This window comes from Dunckerocampus dactyliophorus, chromosome 12 (assembly GCF_027744805.1).
Source record: "Dunckerocampus dactyliophorus isolate RoL2022-P2 chromosome 12, RoL_Ddac_1.1, whole genome shotgun sequence".
Classification (NCBI taxonomy): Eukaryota; Metazoa; Chordata; class Actinopteri; order Syngnathiformes; family Syngnathidae; genus Dunckerocampus; species Dunckerocampus dactyliophorus.
Window position 1 is genome coordinate 19,490,522 of NC_072830.1, and position 13,592 is coordinate 19,504,113.

At 38.7% G+C, this 13,592-nt stretch overlaps 1 long non-coding RNA gene across 1 annotated transcript; it reads left to right on the forward strand.

Moving 5' to 3' along the window:
- Positions 1-334: 334 nt before the first annotated feature.
- Positions 335-12,594, forward strand: LOC129191422 (uncharacterized). The gene is made up of 3 exons (XR_008573215.1): positions 335-393; positions 595-809; positions 12,313-12,594. It is a non-coding gene; the product is annotated as an uncharacterized LOC129191422 (long non-coding RNA).
- Positions 12,595-13,592: the final 998 nt, after the last annotated feature.

Genomic DNA, 13,592 nt, shown 5'->3' on the forward strand with positions numbered 1-13,592 from the left:
TTTGAAGATTCAGGGGATGTCGTGCTGTTGCTCACGTTGTCTGTCAGTCAGTCCATTTTTGTGCTGGCTGACAGGTACGTTGGTGTGGGAGCAACTAAGTTCTTTAATAACATTTCAGTGGTTAAAATATTGTTTTATATGAACCATATGGAACTCATGTTGTTACTTATTTATGTTTCTTTAATAATATGTCGTGTAGTGTGGTTTTGGGGATGTTTTTGACTGTAAGCGAGAGCAAGCTAACTATTTAGCTAGCAGCCACGTCTCTCCTATTGGGGATGTGCGTGAGCGCGCTATGGTGCATTGTGCTGAATGTGCCTTATTCCTGTACAGGCCTGTTGTTATTGAGGAGCTCACGCGCATGTCCTCTTCATATATTCCACCACACTGCAGGTATATTGTTTTACTTTGAATGATTTGTTTCTTTTATTCCATTTTTGGTGCTTCAGTTATGTGCATTTAAATTAATTGAATTGCATTATTATTATTATTCATTTCACGACCTTTGTTATTTACTTCACTTTCTTTACACTTTGAGTTCATTTTTGAGGCGCTCACGCACATGTCCTCTTCATATATTCCACCACACTGCAGGAATAAACTTCTGTTCCAAAGCCACCTCTGTGTCCCTCCATCGTGCACCAGAACACAACAGTGTAGTCGGGACATGTGGAAGCACTGGCAGCGCGGCTACACAAGGACATGAGGCGAGGTCAAAAAAGACAAAGCCGAGCTGAGCGGAGGGCGTGGAAAGCAATGGGGTCAATCTAGCAATGAGTGTGCTCTGCCGTCATGCTTAAGAAGGCCAGGTGAGTCATTAGCAGCAGGTGTGCACCAGAGGCTCCGCCTCTGCAGGGCAGTAGTGCACTGCAATGAAACATCAGACAGGCGGCAGCAGAGCGACAACACAGAACATGGCATATACTTGTAGATCACTTACACACACACAGTACACATATAGCTGAATAATAAAAAATAAATATAGCAACTTCTGATCAATCCATGTCAATTTGAGACTTAAAATAATGTACTGATTTAAGCCCCTCCCATTTCCGGTAAAACCAGGGCCATTTTTTGTTTGCCCACTTAGAGTACAGATAAGGATACACATAATTTAGATGGGTGAACAGATACAGATACAGATACAGATACAGATAGTGGTGTAAGCAATTTACTGCAAACAACCATTAAAGTGAAATAGGCTGTGCCTTTAAAAGCCAAATCTTGCCAAAAATGCGGATTCAATATCATTTATCTTTTTCTGTCAGGTATTCACACTGTCATGATCTCTTCCAATCCAATCCAATCCACTTTATTTATATAGCACATTTTATAAACACTGTTTCCAAAGTGCTGCACAGACTAGCAAAACCACAAATAATAAGTAAATAAGGGAATGCAAATGCAAATGTAAACAATAACTAAAAATCACTACAGTAAAAACTAAAAAATCCATCTCTTGATGTCAAAGGCAAAAAAGCTTTCTCTCTCTCTCTCTGCATTTAGTCTTACTCTCAAAACACGTAAAATTAGCAACTTTTTAAAAACAAGTGCCGCAAAGCATGCCAGGAAGCCGAAAGTACTCCCGATGGCGGGACTGATGTTGGCTCCAAACGTGCCTTGCGGCAGCTTTTTGTGATAGCTGCTCAAAGTACACGTTTAGAGTTAACACAGTTGCTGATTTTCGTCCAGACATCTTGTCTGAAATATGATGTGACATCAACAAATGTGTTGCAAGATGGTTTGCAGTGGGATATGTGTGGATTTGTGTATGATGTTCAGCTGCCATTGACTCTACATAATAAGACACAAGAACAAAACTGACCTAAGTGCCAAATCAAGACCTGTTCGACACAGTGGGTTATTGGCTGGGTTTTTTTTTTTTCCTTCAACATCTGCACATTTTGAGGGAGTGGAAACATGGCACATGTCTTTGCAAGATAATGGCTGGTTTGCAGAAATGTTGAACGAACAAGCTCATGATGGGAAAATGTCCTACTGAGCTCTTCAAACAGCCTGTTAGGCTGGGAGGTAAACTGGTGGTGGTGCCAATATACGCTTAAAGCTCAAGCAAAAGACAAAACATGTAGCTACCCTTCCTATTACTAGTTGTTTTAGAATTTTTTACCACACAGAAGTAACGCAGAAATCATCAGTTCAAGTATTTAGTGCTCCAAATGTGAGCAAATTTGGTCTGAAAATATATTAATGTAAATACTTTTATGTTTTACTTGTCCACCACCAGACCAATTTTGAGTGCAGTCTCTGCACGTGGTGTGACGTGGATTTCTAAACAATATCCTTGAGTTGCGGCACCTGGGACTATTAAGGCTGTGATTGGTTGGCTTGTAGAACATTTTTTCCTGTGTGTATACGACTCGTTTAATACAGCGTACAATCCACGTCCACGAACGCCTTCTCCGCCAACATTTGCAATGAAAATAACTGTTGCAACGCATCAATTAGTTCCAGCTGCAGTAACACTCCCCTTCTCTCTTTAATTACCTTCGTAATGAAGGAAGCTAACACGGTAAATAGACGACGAGAGTTGCGGTTGTTCACAGAGTTGGCATCATGCGCTCAACCCTGACAAAGAGCTGTAAAAGCGGGGTGTCCAAAGTGCAGGTGAGCGGCCATGTATGATCCACTTTGTTTATTAGCTTACGGCACAATGTATGAATCAAATTAAACAACCAAAAAAATAAAAAATAAGAAATATAGAGCAAAAGGCTTAATAATGACAAAAGGCTGACATGTTTATTTTAACAAATAACAATGAAAAGCTTGGCCTTTAAATATGTATCACATTTTTTAGCCTTTTTACAAAATTAAAAATATATACAGTCGTTCCCTGTTTAGCACGGTTAATTGGTTTAAGACCCGACCGCCATAAGTGAATTTTTGCAAAGTAGGATTCAATATGGATGGATGAATGAATGAATGAATGAATGAATGAAGGATTCAATATCAGGAAAATATTTGATTCTTATCATTGTGAAGCAGAATTCACTAAGCGGTGGATTGCTCACCCACTAATAGGGACTGTGTGCTGGCTACACCACGTATTTACATATGTACTATCATTATTATATTTTTTTTTATAATGGCTCTCAAAGTGTCTGGCAAAAAAAATGCTGACTGGCCCAAATGACAACCAATAAGCATATTCTTGGTTTTGACTGAGGTTGATTTTTTTTTTCATTTGCTTTCATACAGAAAATATATTTATAAATACAGCTGAATTGACATATACTCATATTTACTGTATGTTATTTGTTTTTTATCTATTATTTTTCATCATGACAAGTGAGGCTATGCCTCACCTGCCTCCCCTGACCGCATGTCACTGTAATTACATAATACCAAGGGCACTTCAACGAGACTAGGTCACAACCAGACGTACGATTTTTGGCCGTGCGATTTTTGCCGTTCTCCAAATAGCTGTGTTTTTTTTTTGTTTGTGGAGAACGTAGTTGTGGTGACCATGAAGGAGTAAACTCTCAACACGCATGGAGGACGTACGAAATATCTGAACGTGTGTTGGCCGCACTAATTACGTATGTGGGGCGCACGTGTCGTGCACGACAGATGTAGGAGTCTGCGACATACAAAAAATTTAAATCAATTAAATCAAAATTAAAATCAATAATGAATGTCCAAAACTTGGCTAAGAGACAATGGGACAAACTCAAACTCAAATCGCACATGGTGCCAAAACTCAAAGCCAACTTAGGTTGCGGGACAACCCCCAATCCCCTACTCTCGACAACTTTATTATTTATCCAGATATTTTCAACACTTTTATATTTCTTTATATTGAAAGCATTAAGACATTATTTTTAACCAATATAATTGGTGAATTAATGTAGCACACTAATATGCATCATCAGTGAAGCCACACAGTTGCAAACATGACCTGCCCCAATTATGCAGGCTCAAAAAATAGTATTTTGTATGGTCAAATTTACAGAAAATGTCACATTAGCACTGACAAAGAGATAAGCAAGCAGCCTACATATCTTTTATGCTCGTTCCACTGCATTGGAACGTACCAACTTTGAATACCAATATAATTCGCCAGGCAGCTGCAGTTGCGTTACCAGACTGGGACAGCGCACGACAGCTGTGAAATGTGTTTTTATGAGGATATACATTTTTTTTAAGCTTCACTCGTGTGGATGGATATTTTTGTTTTACATCGGAGCAAGGGAAATATGCATTTTTTTAAATAAATGTGCTCATATCTTTTCATTCCTCCTTGAAATGTCTAGGTTCTGATAATTCCGTAAATGTATCCTGACTGCTGATTGGATGAGCCAGGAAAAGGGAGGGTAGACGGATGCGAATATATGACTATGGTTGTTTTGGTGTGGTCGTTTCCATAAGGCGATTGTTGATTGACCACCTCTTGGTCATTCTCGGGAAAAAGCTACAGTATTTTATATCCACGTAAAGAAAAAAAAAATTTTTGCAGAAAAAAATTAAAAAACGGTGTTAGCCTGTGCTCAAACCCTTCCTTTGTCTTTACTGGCAAAAGCGTGGAGTATTACACCACCACAATTTACAGGGTAATGGGTGGAGTTGTTTATATTTCCTTATTGGTGACAAAGCAGAAAAGAAGTTTGCCGTAAAATTCCATGTAAAGCATCCCTTCATTAATTCTACTGGCATTTTACAGACTCTTTTTAATTCTCATGGTAATAAAGGACAAAGCGTGCCCCTTTTTAACTCAAAATGTGACATTTGTTTCTAAATATTGGACGATTCCATTTTTCAAGGGACGGTTAGCAACCCTAGTAGTAATATGCAATCTCCTTTTGCCTTTCTTCCCTCTCCTTTCTCACTTTCCTTTTTGAAAACCGGACTTGATTTACGTAAGAAACAACATTGTATCGCTCTGGTGGCTCTGAAGCACCATCACCGGTGTATGAGCTAAGACAGGACTAAACCATTTCATGTAGATAAAAGTGGGTGGTTGGCCAGTATTATATATTTTGGTCAATGTATATTTAACTTTTACTGCCAAAAACATGTAAAAACAAAGATTGTTTTTGATCGTTTTATGACTATATTGGTTAAAAAAAAATACCAACCCAGATTTAAAAGTCATATTTTAACTTGTACCTATTTTCAGAGGCTGTCAATCAGGGGCCCTTCGAAATATCCTTTCCCCCTGTACAGCAAAACTGCTTAGCTAGTTTTAATGATTTTAAAAATGAAACAATTTTTTTATTTCCAATTTCTCTTCCAAAGGCAACGTTGCAAGTTTGACAAGCTGCAATATAATTTGTAATATACTATTTGCCACTGGGCAGATGCAGCAACATCCATCAGCAGCAATGCGACCTTACATTAAAGTTCTGACGATGTTATCCACAAGTGACTGGTCAGCAGGGGGAGCTCTGCTACTCAAAGACACTGATTAATTGGACAATTTCACAGCAGTGTCCACCCTAATGGGACAGAATAAATGGCTGACCCCCAAATGACTGAACTCCCTCCTGGGGAAGTGCCGCACACTGTTCTTGTGTGTGTCGTGTATAGCAGTGTCTGTGCTGTTTTATTTTCCTCTCTTAGAGTCTGTCTTCAGGGTGCTCAGTCCCAGGGTCTTGTGCCGTTTATATTTCTATCCTCCTCTTCCCCATCTGTACTCTTCTCTTATACACTCTCTTGTCTTCACCATTCTTCCTCCATTCTGTTATGACTAATTTACTCTCTTCCTGTGTCATCATTTAGCTCTGTCTCTGCCTTCTTGCCCTCAGAGGAAAATTCCATTTGTGCGTGTGATCTTCTTCATCCATATCGCAACTGCCATTGTCTTTTTCAAATCTATTGCTATCTTTCCCATGTTGTCATCGCAGTGTGTGTCGAGCTTGTGGTCCTGCGTTTTGCTCCGACCATTGGCCACCGTTCATTTTATATGCAAAAAGAAAGGTGTGACGGTAGATTATTATTAAGCAGTTGTTGACGTAAGCGGTTGTTGACATAAGCAAAAATAGCCATTGCTTACACATTTACTTATGACTTTGGCCAGATACATGTTAGATATTATTATACTTTTAGGTACAGTTTAATAGGTTAGTGTATTTCTGTCTAATATCTTCCCATTGGAATGCTTTCATGACATACCCCACTCACATAGCACAACTAGAGTTGTACAACCCTCACTAGTAACTCATTGAAAAGGTAGTAAGCAGACACACTGTCAGCTTAGTTAGAACCAGTGTAAGCCAATCTCTCACACACGCTTAATTCTAGAGGGGCGTGGCAACTGCTACTGTATAGACTTTGTATAACCTTCATGCTGGACTCTCCCCATTGATGCTGGAGTCCAGCGGTGTAACCATTTTAAATTGTGTGATCGTTGAATACTTCTCCAATAGCAACACGGTCCAAAGAACCAGGATGAAAAAGCTAATGAAAAGAAATAGCTTTGATTGATTGAATGATTTTTGAAACTAGTGAAGTTTGTCAACATTTTCCTCCATTTTTGCTAAATTTAAAAGGGTGCATTTTGTTCAGTGCAGAAAGGGGGGATGAAAAAATGACTGACAAGTCTACCACAAAAGAAAAAAAGGACCTTTTGTACAATGCCAAAGCTTTAAAGGTAAGTGGCAGCTCCTTTCCTGTTGCCCCTCCCAATCTTCTTTTATTGATTTTTGACTAGGGCTGTCAAAAATAGCGAGTTAACGGTTGTAACTAATTTATTTCATTGATTACGTTTAATTTTTTAGCGTAACGACACTTCCTCATTGTCAAAGGCAAAGGAAAATAAGAAGTGGATATTCTTATCACTCACTTTGTAACTCTTAATGCATACAAAGCACAATTTGCTGCATTTAAGTATGCTTGGAAATCCCAGAAAATTCACTCAAAACATGTGAATTCAACTTAAATGACATGGTGTCTTTGAACGCAACTCTTCATTGCTCATAATAACAGTTAAAGTCTGATTTAAAAATTCTGCTATTAAAGAAGCCAGTGTTAGGTAATCAGATTTTCAGACGTGTGTTACGGACAGTCAGGTGGAGATCCCAAAATGCAGAGCCAGACACAGTTTAGGTAACAAAAAAATACTGTCTTTAATGAGTGGAGCAGGAACCAAGTAACAAAAGAAATACAAAAGTCCAAAACGTAGATAGAACGGTGCGACTAAAGGTAGTAAGAACAAAAAGGCACCGTGTAAAAAGGCAAAACTCACTGATGAGCAGGACGGCGTCACAAGAGGCAAGGAGGACGTGGAACAGGCTCTAAATAACATAGCAGCTCTAAGGTCAAGAGAACAGTAACATACAAACTGGTGATTCACAGGCAGCATGCAGACCAGTAGTAACAATCCCACATCCTCCTCCTCCTCCAGCCATGTGGCTTAAGAGCCCTTGATGACAGAGTGGCGACTGTCAAGCCGAATTAATTTGTGTTTTTGGAGTTACTTGCTGCATTTTTTCTACTTACGGCTTCTCCTTAAGCTCCTTCCGCTCTTCCACTGAAACTGTTGTACTCAGTGTCAAATCATTACAAAGATGTACCACATACCCAATAATTTTGTTATTATCACTCTGGCGTCATTAAAACATGTAAAAGTTCACATCCTATCATTTGGTCAATAATTTGTGAGGGTTTTCTTCACGCATTCCATGGATCTGATTTTGATAGCTTTTACAGACTGTACCCCTACTCTGGGATGTAAGACTGTTATTTCCAGATGTTATGTGGTTTTCTAAAGAGTTTTTCTTGAGAGTTTGAATGAGCGAAAATGAGCAGCACGGCATTCAATATCTACACCATTAACACAACTGATATTCACGCTACAGCTGTTAAACATATTCAAAACATCAACTAAGAACAATAACATGTTTCATGCCAGTATGTGTAAGTCAGTCAACATATCACACCTGTCTTTAAGTTGGACTGTGCTCAAAGCTGTCAATTTTATCCAGATTTCGCTGTCTTTCCCTCACACACATTCACACAAACCCCACACACTCATACAAATGGATGTGGAAAAGCAGTTTGAAAGGTAATACTCACCATATGTCCCCTGGAAACGTCTAAGTGCAAACAGTCAACAGGCAGAGTGCAGACATCTTTCACTCTAAAGCAGGGCTTGTTAACAACGGTTCATGAACTGGTTTTAGGGGATCCCTAAATATTCATGATTATAATGAGTGACCCTTATAATGAGTGACATTTTGTCTATGATATAGTATTGTTTTTCTTTGCCATTATTTACTTTCAAGTTTACTAATACTTGGTGTATGCCATATGCATTAAACAAAAACATGTCAATAAAGTACATTATCCAATTGGATGTAGAGCTGTGTTATGTGAATATTTTCTGGGAAAGGGATTCATCGCTTTAATCAGTGTCGTAAATTAGTCCATGACGCAAAAAAGGGTAAGAAACAATGCTCTACATAGACCCTATATTCATTCAGGTTGGGATGCACTGACATATAAGAACACGTTTAAGTAAATACACTTGTGAAAACTATTCTGGCAGATAGCCCAGAATACCTTTGAGACACTTGCATGATATTTATCAAGTGCCATGGTTCCAGCTTGGTGAGTTATTAGTTTTAAAAGATGCAGAATCGGCATTTTGTAGTATATTCAGGTTGATCTAAAAATCTGAAACATGGTACATATAGGACCTAATTCTAGGGTGGGTGAAACTGCAAATTTTGGTGTCGATCAGATACCAAGTAAATAAGAGCCAGTATTGCTGACACTGATAATACAGATACTAATATTTTTAGTTACATTTTTTGATGATCGTTGAATTATTTTGTGATTTTGCTCATTTTAATTTGTTTATCATAATGATAATCAGTACAAATCAGTACATATTCAGCAATAAATAAATACAATACTATAAGACTGTCACGACTGGTACGTGGATGTACAGGTGCGAATCCCAGTATGCAGAGGCAAGACACTTCCAGGTAAGAATAGAAGCTTTAGTTGACACTTCAGAAAAGTACAGCAACTAAAAACAACGGTTCTACAAGAGTGTCCAAAGCACCGCGACAAAAGTTAACTAGTACAAATGAGAAACTAAAACTACCTGAGAGACAGGTGGGCCACTGGACAAGCAGGTAGGAAGGATAGTACCAGATAAGAATGAGACAAGGATACAGAGGCGAATGACTAGGAAGTCAGAAGACGTGAAGAGTGAAGAGTGAAGAGTGAAGAGTGAAGAGTGAAGAGTGAAGAGTGAAGAGTAGGGTCCAAAACAGCAGAATACTCCTACGCCTTCCTGCAGCAGCTGAGGAGCATAAATGCAAGTACTGATGGGAAGCAGCTGTGCTCATCCAGTGGCTCCGCCACCTCAGGAAAACCAGCCTCTGGAAGACAAAACAAAACTGAGCAGTAACAAGCACATAACAAGTCCAAAAAGGTCTCTAGCAGTCCGGCGATAAAGAAGAGGCTGACATGTCACAGCCGAGCGTGACAAAGACAATATAACAATATCAACAATGTACGTTGGTTTTCGTATGCCCCCAGTTTTTGTAGGATTCGGTTTTCGACGAACATATGTCAAAAACATATGTTCAAACATATGTCTCAGTTTTCGTATGTTTTCGTGCGCCAAACAAACTAGTACATTTGTATAATTCTTTGGAATCGAGTGCCCAAACAAAGAATCCACGTCTTGGTGATTCAGTCTCTGCAAAGAATGGATAGTGGTTCCTTTTAGTGTTGGGAGACTATAGACAGATTCCAATCAGGGACTGTTTGTGTGTGATTTATTTGTTCATAGAACGCACACAGAACAATTAACAACTCTGTAACTGTCTCCTTTCTTCCTCCTTTCAAACACTGTGCGCCTTGCGCTGATTTGGCATTGAATGGCACTGCATATTTCTGAGTGTTACACAAACAGTCGGCTGCATGTATTTAACATTGATTTTTCATGTAAAACAATAATTATTCACTATAAAATGTGTTTCATGTTAATATTTTTGGGTTAATTGGATTTCCATAATTTTTTTATGGAAAAGATGCATTTGTTCTTCCCAAAAGTCCTTCTTTTTTGTTTTTCTTTACAAGGCCAAACCCTATTAACTTCTCGTTAGTGATCATAATTGGCTGCAGCCGATGGTGTCTCTTGGGCAGCATAAAAGGATTTCTTTGATTGGACTCATTGGATCGACTAATACTTAGAACAATGAGAAAGTCCAAGGAACTCAGTGAAGTTCTAAAAATTAAAAATTGTAGATTTACACAAGGTGGAGCATTTTTTTACTGCCCTTATTATGCACCATTGATTCCTCCAAATGACCACAGTTCATAATACTATACAACTCACAAGAATATATGATCCGGCATATCATGTCAGAGCCAAAAAGTGAATCCCAATTATTGGAGCCTGTTTGTTTCCTTTGTCAAATTTCTAAACATTTCAATGCTGTAATAGTGTCACTTGAAAATACTAATAAACATGATTCAAAACTTACCCAACTCTTCTTTGGGTGTGATGCATCACATGGTTTAATTCTAGCTGAGTCCTTCTACAGTCTCATCATTAATGAAGCCACTCTGGTGATTCACTCTTGGGACAAATTACAGCATTTATGACTCCATGGCCAAATGAATAAATGCTGCCAGCATGACATCACACATTTTTAAACTATTCTCCCGAACAGCATTATAGCATTGATGAACAGAAATTACTTGGACGGAGTGAGGGTGTGCTAGGCCAGGATTCAGATGAGTGACTTTTCACATTTATTACAATACAATACCGAGGCAATTAAAAATGTTAAACTTTAGCCACCACCCTTTTATACTTCCACTAAAACTGATAATAATGGATATTCTGGCACAAAAAATAATTTTGAGCACATTTTCAGTTAATATATCATCTAAAATATGATATAACTATAGCATATTGGTGCTGCCCGTGGTAGTTAATTGAACACCAATCTTTAGAAAGGACATTCCACTTTCAGACTGTAGGTCTACATTCACACAGCAGGGCATGATGCCCAATTCAGCCAATTTTAGTTAAAACCTGATCTTTTTATGTAGTCGTTCACGTTACCAAAAAAATGTTAACTTGTATTTGTTTGGAATCTGAATGTGTCTGGGAAGTATTGTGCATGTGCTCAAACACGGGGTTCAGTATGTTTACAGAAGTAAACATGGTCTCAGTCCTGGTACATTTGAGGCAATTTCAAAGATTTTGTGCAAACGGAGTCAGCATTTTCTTAGGCAAGGCAAGTTTATTTATAGAGCACAATTCATACAGGTAATTCAAAGTACTTTCACGTATTATTTCACGTAGGAGATTAAGAAGGAAGATGGTAAGACTTTTGGCCATGGAAATTTGTGGGAAACGTCTGTTCCAAGGAGCGTGTGGGTGCTGAAGAGTCGGAGCCTGTAGTGGTGGGACACTAATGCGAGCCGCTTCACTGACACAATTTTTAAAATAATTTTCGGACGGCAAGAATAAGTTTTGCCCGCATCTGTGAGTTCCTTTACACAACTCTCACACGGCAAAACACGCCGGATATAAGCAACCCGAACGTTCAGACTGCAGTAGTATAGGATACATATCATATTTATTTCAGTGGCACACAAAAAACTAATTGTACTGTTCACACTGACACAGGTCACATATGAGCAAAACCTGTATTGACCTGCAGTGTGACTGTGCAGAAGTACGTTGATAAACCTCACTCCCTGAGGCCTTTAGAGTTAAGCTGGACATTGGCAGCTCAAAGCTTTTAGCTCAATGCATAAAGGTCTCATCTCTCAAATCTGCCAACCCTGGTTCGAGCCAAGGTAGAACGCAGGGCTGACTGGATGGGTTAGTATGGTCCCGTGACCTGAATGAGAATGATGTTTAGGGGAATGAATGTAACGAGTGCCGGCCAGTGTGGCTGTGAAGACGTATGTTGGTAAACCTCACTCCCCGATGCCTTAAGAATCGCGCTGGACATCAATTTGACAGCTAGAGGCTTTTAGCTCCATGCCTCGCACTCTCGACTCTCAATCTGCTGACCCTAGTTCAAGCCCTGGCGGAACACAGAGCTGGCTGGACCAGGTTAGATTCTGCAGTTCTGTCCGTGCTGCTGTACAAAACCATATTCTGGCCGCTGGACAACACCCTGGCCAAGAAACTCAATGGGTTTGAAAGCAGATCACCAAGGACCATCAAAAACATCAGATGGCACCACCACATTACCAACTCTGACTTGCAAAAGCGAGCCCTTTAACTCCCTCACATGACAACATGCTGAGATGTCCTCAGACTTCCTCCAAATAAACCCACACATACCAACATCTTTGTCATCCTTCTAAAAGCAGGTTGGAAGAGACCACGCAGAAAACCTGATACCCAATGGCTTGACACTATCAAAGGGGATCTCAAACCTGGCACAACCCCGGGGGATTTCGAACACCTGGCCCAAGACAGCATCCACTAAAGTCTGATCAACCCCGTCGAACAAGAATAGCCATTACTTTGAATGATTGTATATACTGTATAATATCTTTAGGTACTCCTGTTATTTACATGCTTACTGTCTCACTTGTCCTTCTGACAATCAAAACAGGTCTACAGGTAGTTCTTATAATTAAGATAGTGTTAAGCAATCACTATAAACTGTAAAAGATTGCCTTGGTTTTGTACATTTCAGTTTTGTGACCTATTGGATGGAGTTAATAACAAAAACCAAGCTACTACTGTATTAAAAAAAATGCATGTGTGATGTCTTTATGTGATTGACTCACCCTCTTAAGCAGTATAATGATAATTAAGGTTGTCTTTGACGAGATTCTCATAAGCAAATCTGATTTGTGAAAAAAAAAAAAAAAAAAAAAAAAATAAATAAATAAATATATATATATATATATATATATATATATATATATATATATATATATATATATATATATTTTTTTTTTTTTTTTTTTTTTTTTTGAAGGAGTAGAGCTAATGGCGATCCGGACAAATGAACCGATCTAATTTATAACTTTTTCCACCTCAAAGAACAAGGCTTAAAACACTCATATAAACAAATAAACATGGTAGGTGTGCAACATTAGTACCTTAATTTATTTAGTGACACAGAAAGCAAGACGAACAAAACCGAAACCCGGTGCTTTCGGCACACATCAGAAAAGTGCACATAAAACAGGAACAAGATGGCTTGAAAAACAACAACTTTCCAAAACTCTCAGTTAGCAGTCTAATTTCTTGCATTCAATTTCACTGTCGGGATATAAAATTGGAGTAACAGTCTTTCCTGTTTTATAAGGTACAATGGTTATTCTTGCGGGATATGTAAGAAGCTGCTTACATAAGTTGCACTTTACTTTCTGGAGTCTGTAACCTTTTCAAAATACGTCCACATTTTGGATGATTTTTTTAGTACCAATTATGAGCCAATAAGTCTGTCTATGTTGACGGGCTTCCTCGCGTTCAAAGGCAGCACTTACATCAGCTCCTTTGGATTCTGCCACTGAAGCGGGTGCTTTTATTAATACATGCTAAGTGTAGGTTTATTAACACAAAATAGGCTGTTTCTGTATCAAAATAGGCTATGTATAACAAAAACAAAGACATTCTTTGTAAAAATGTA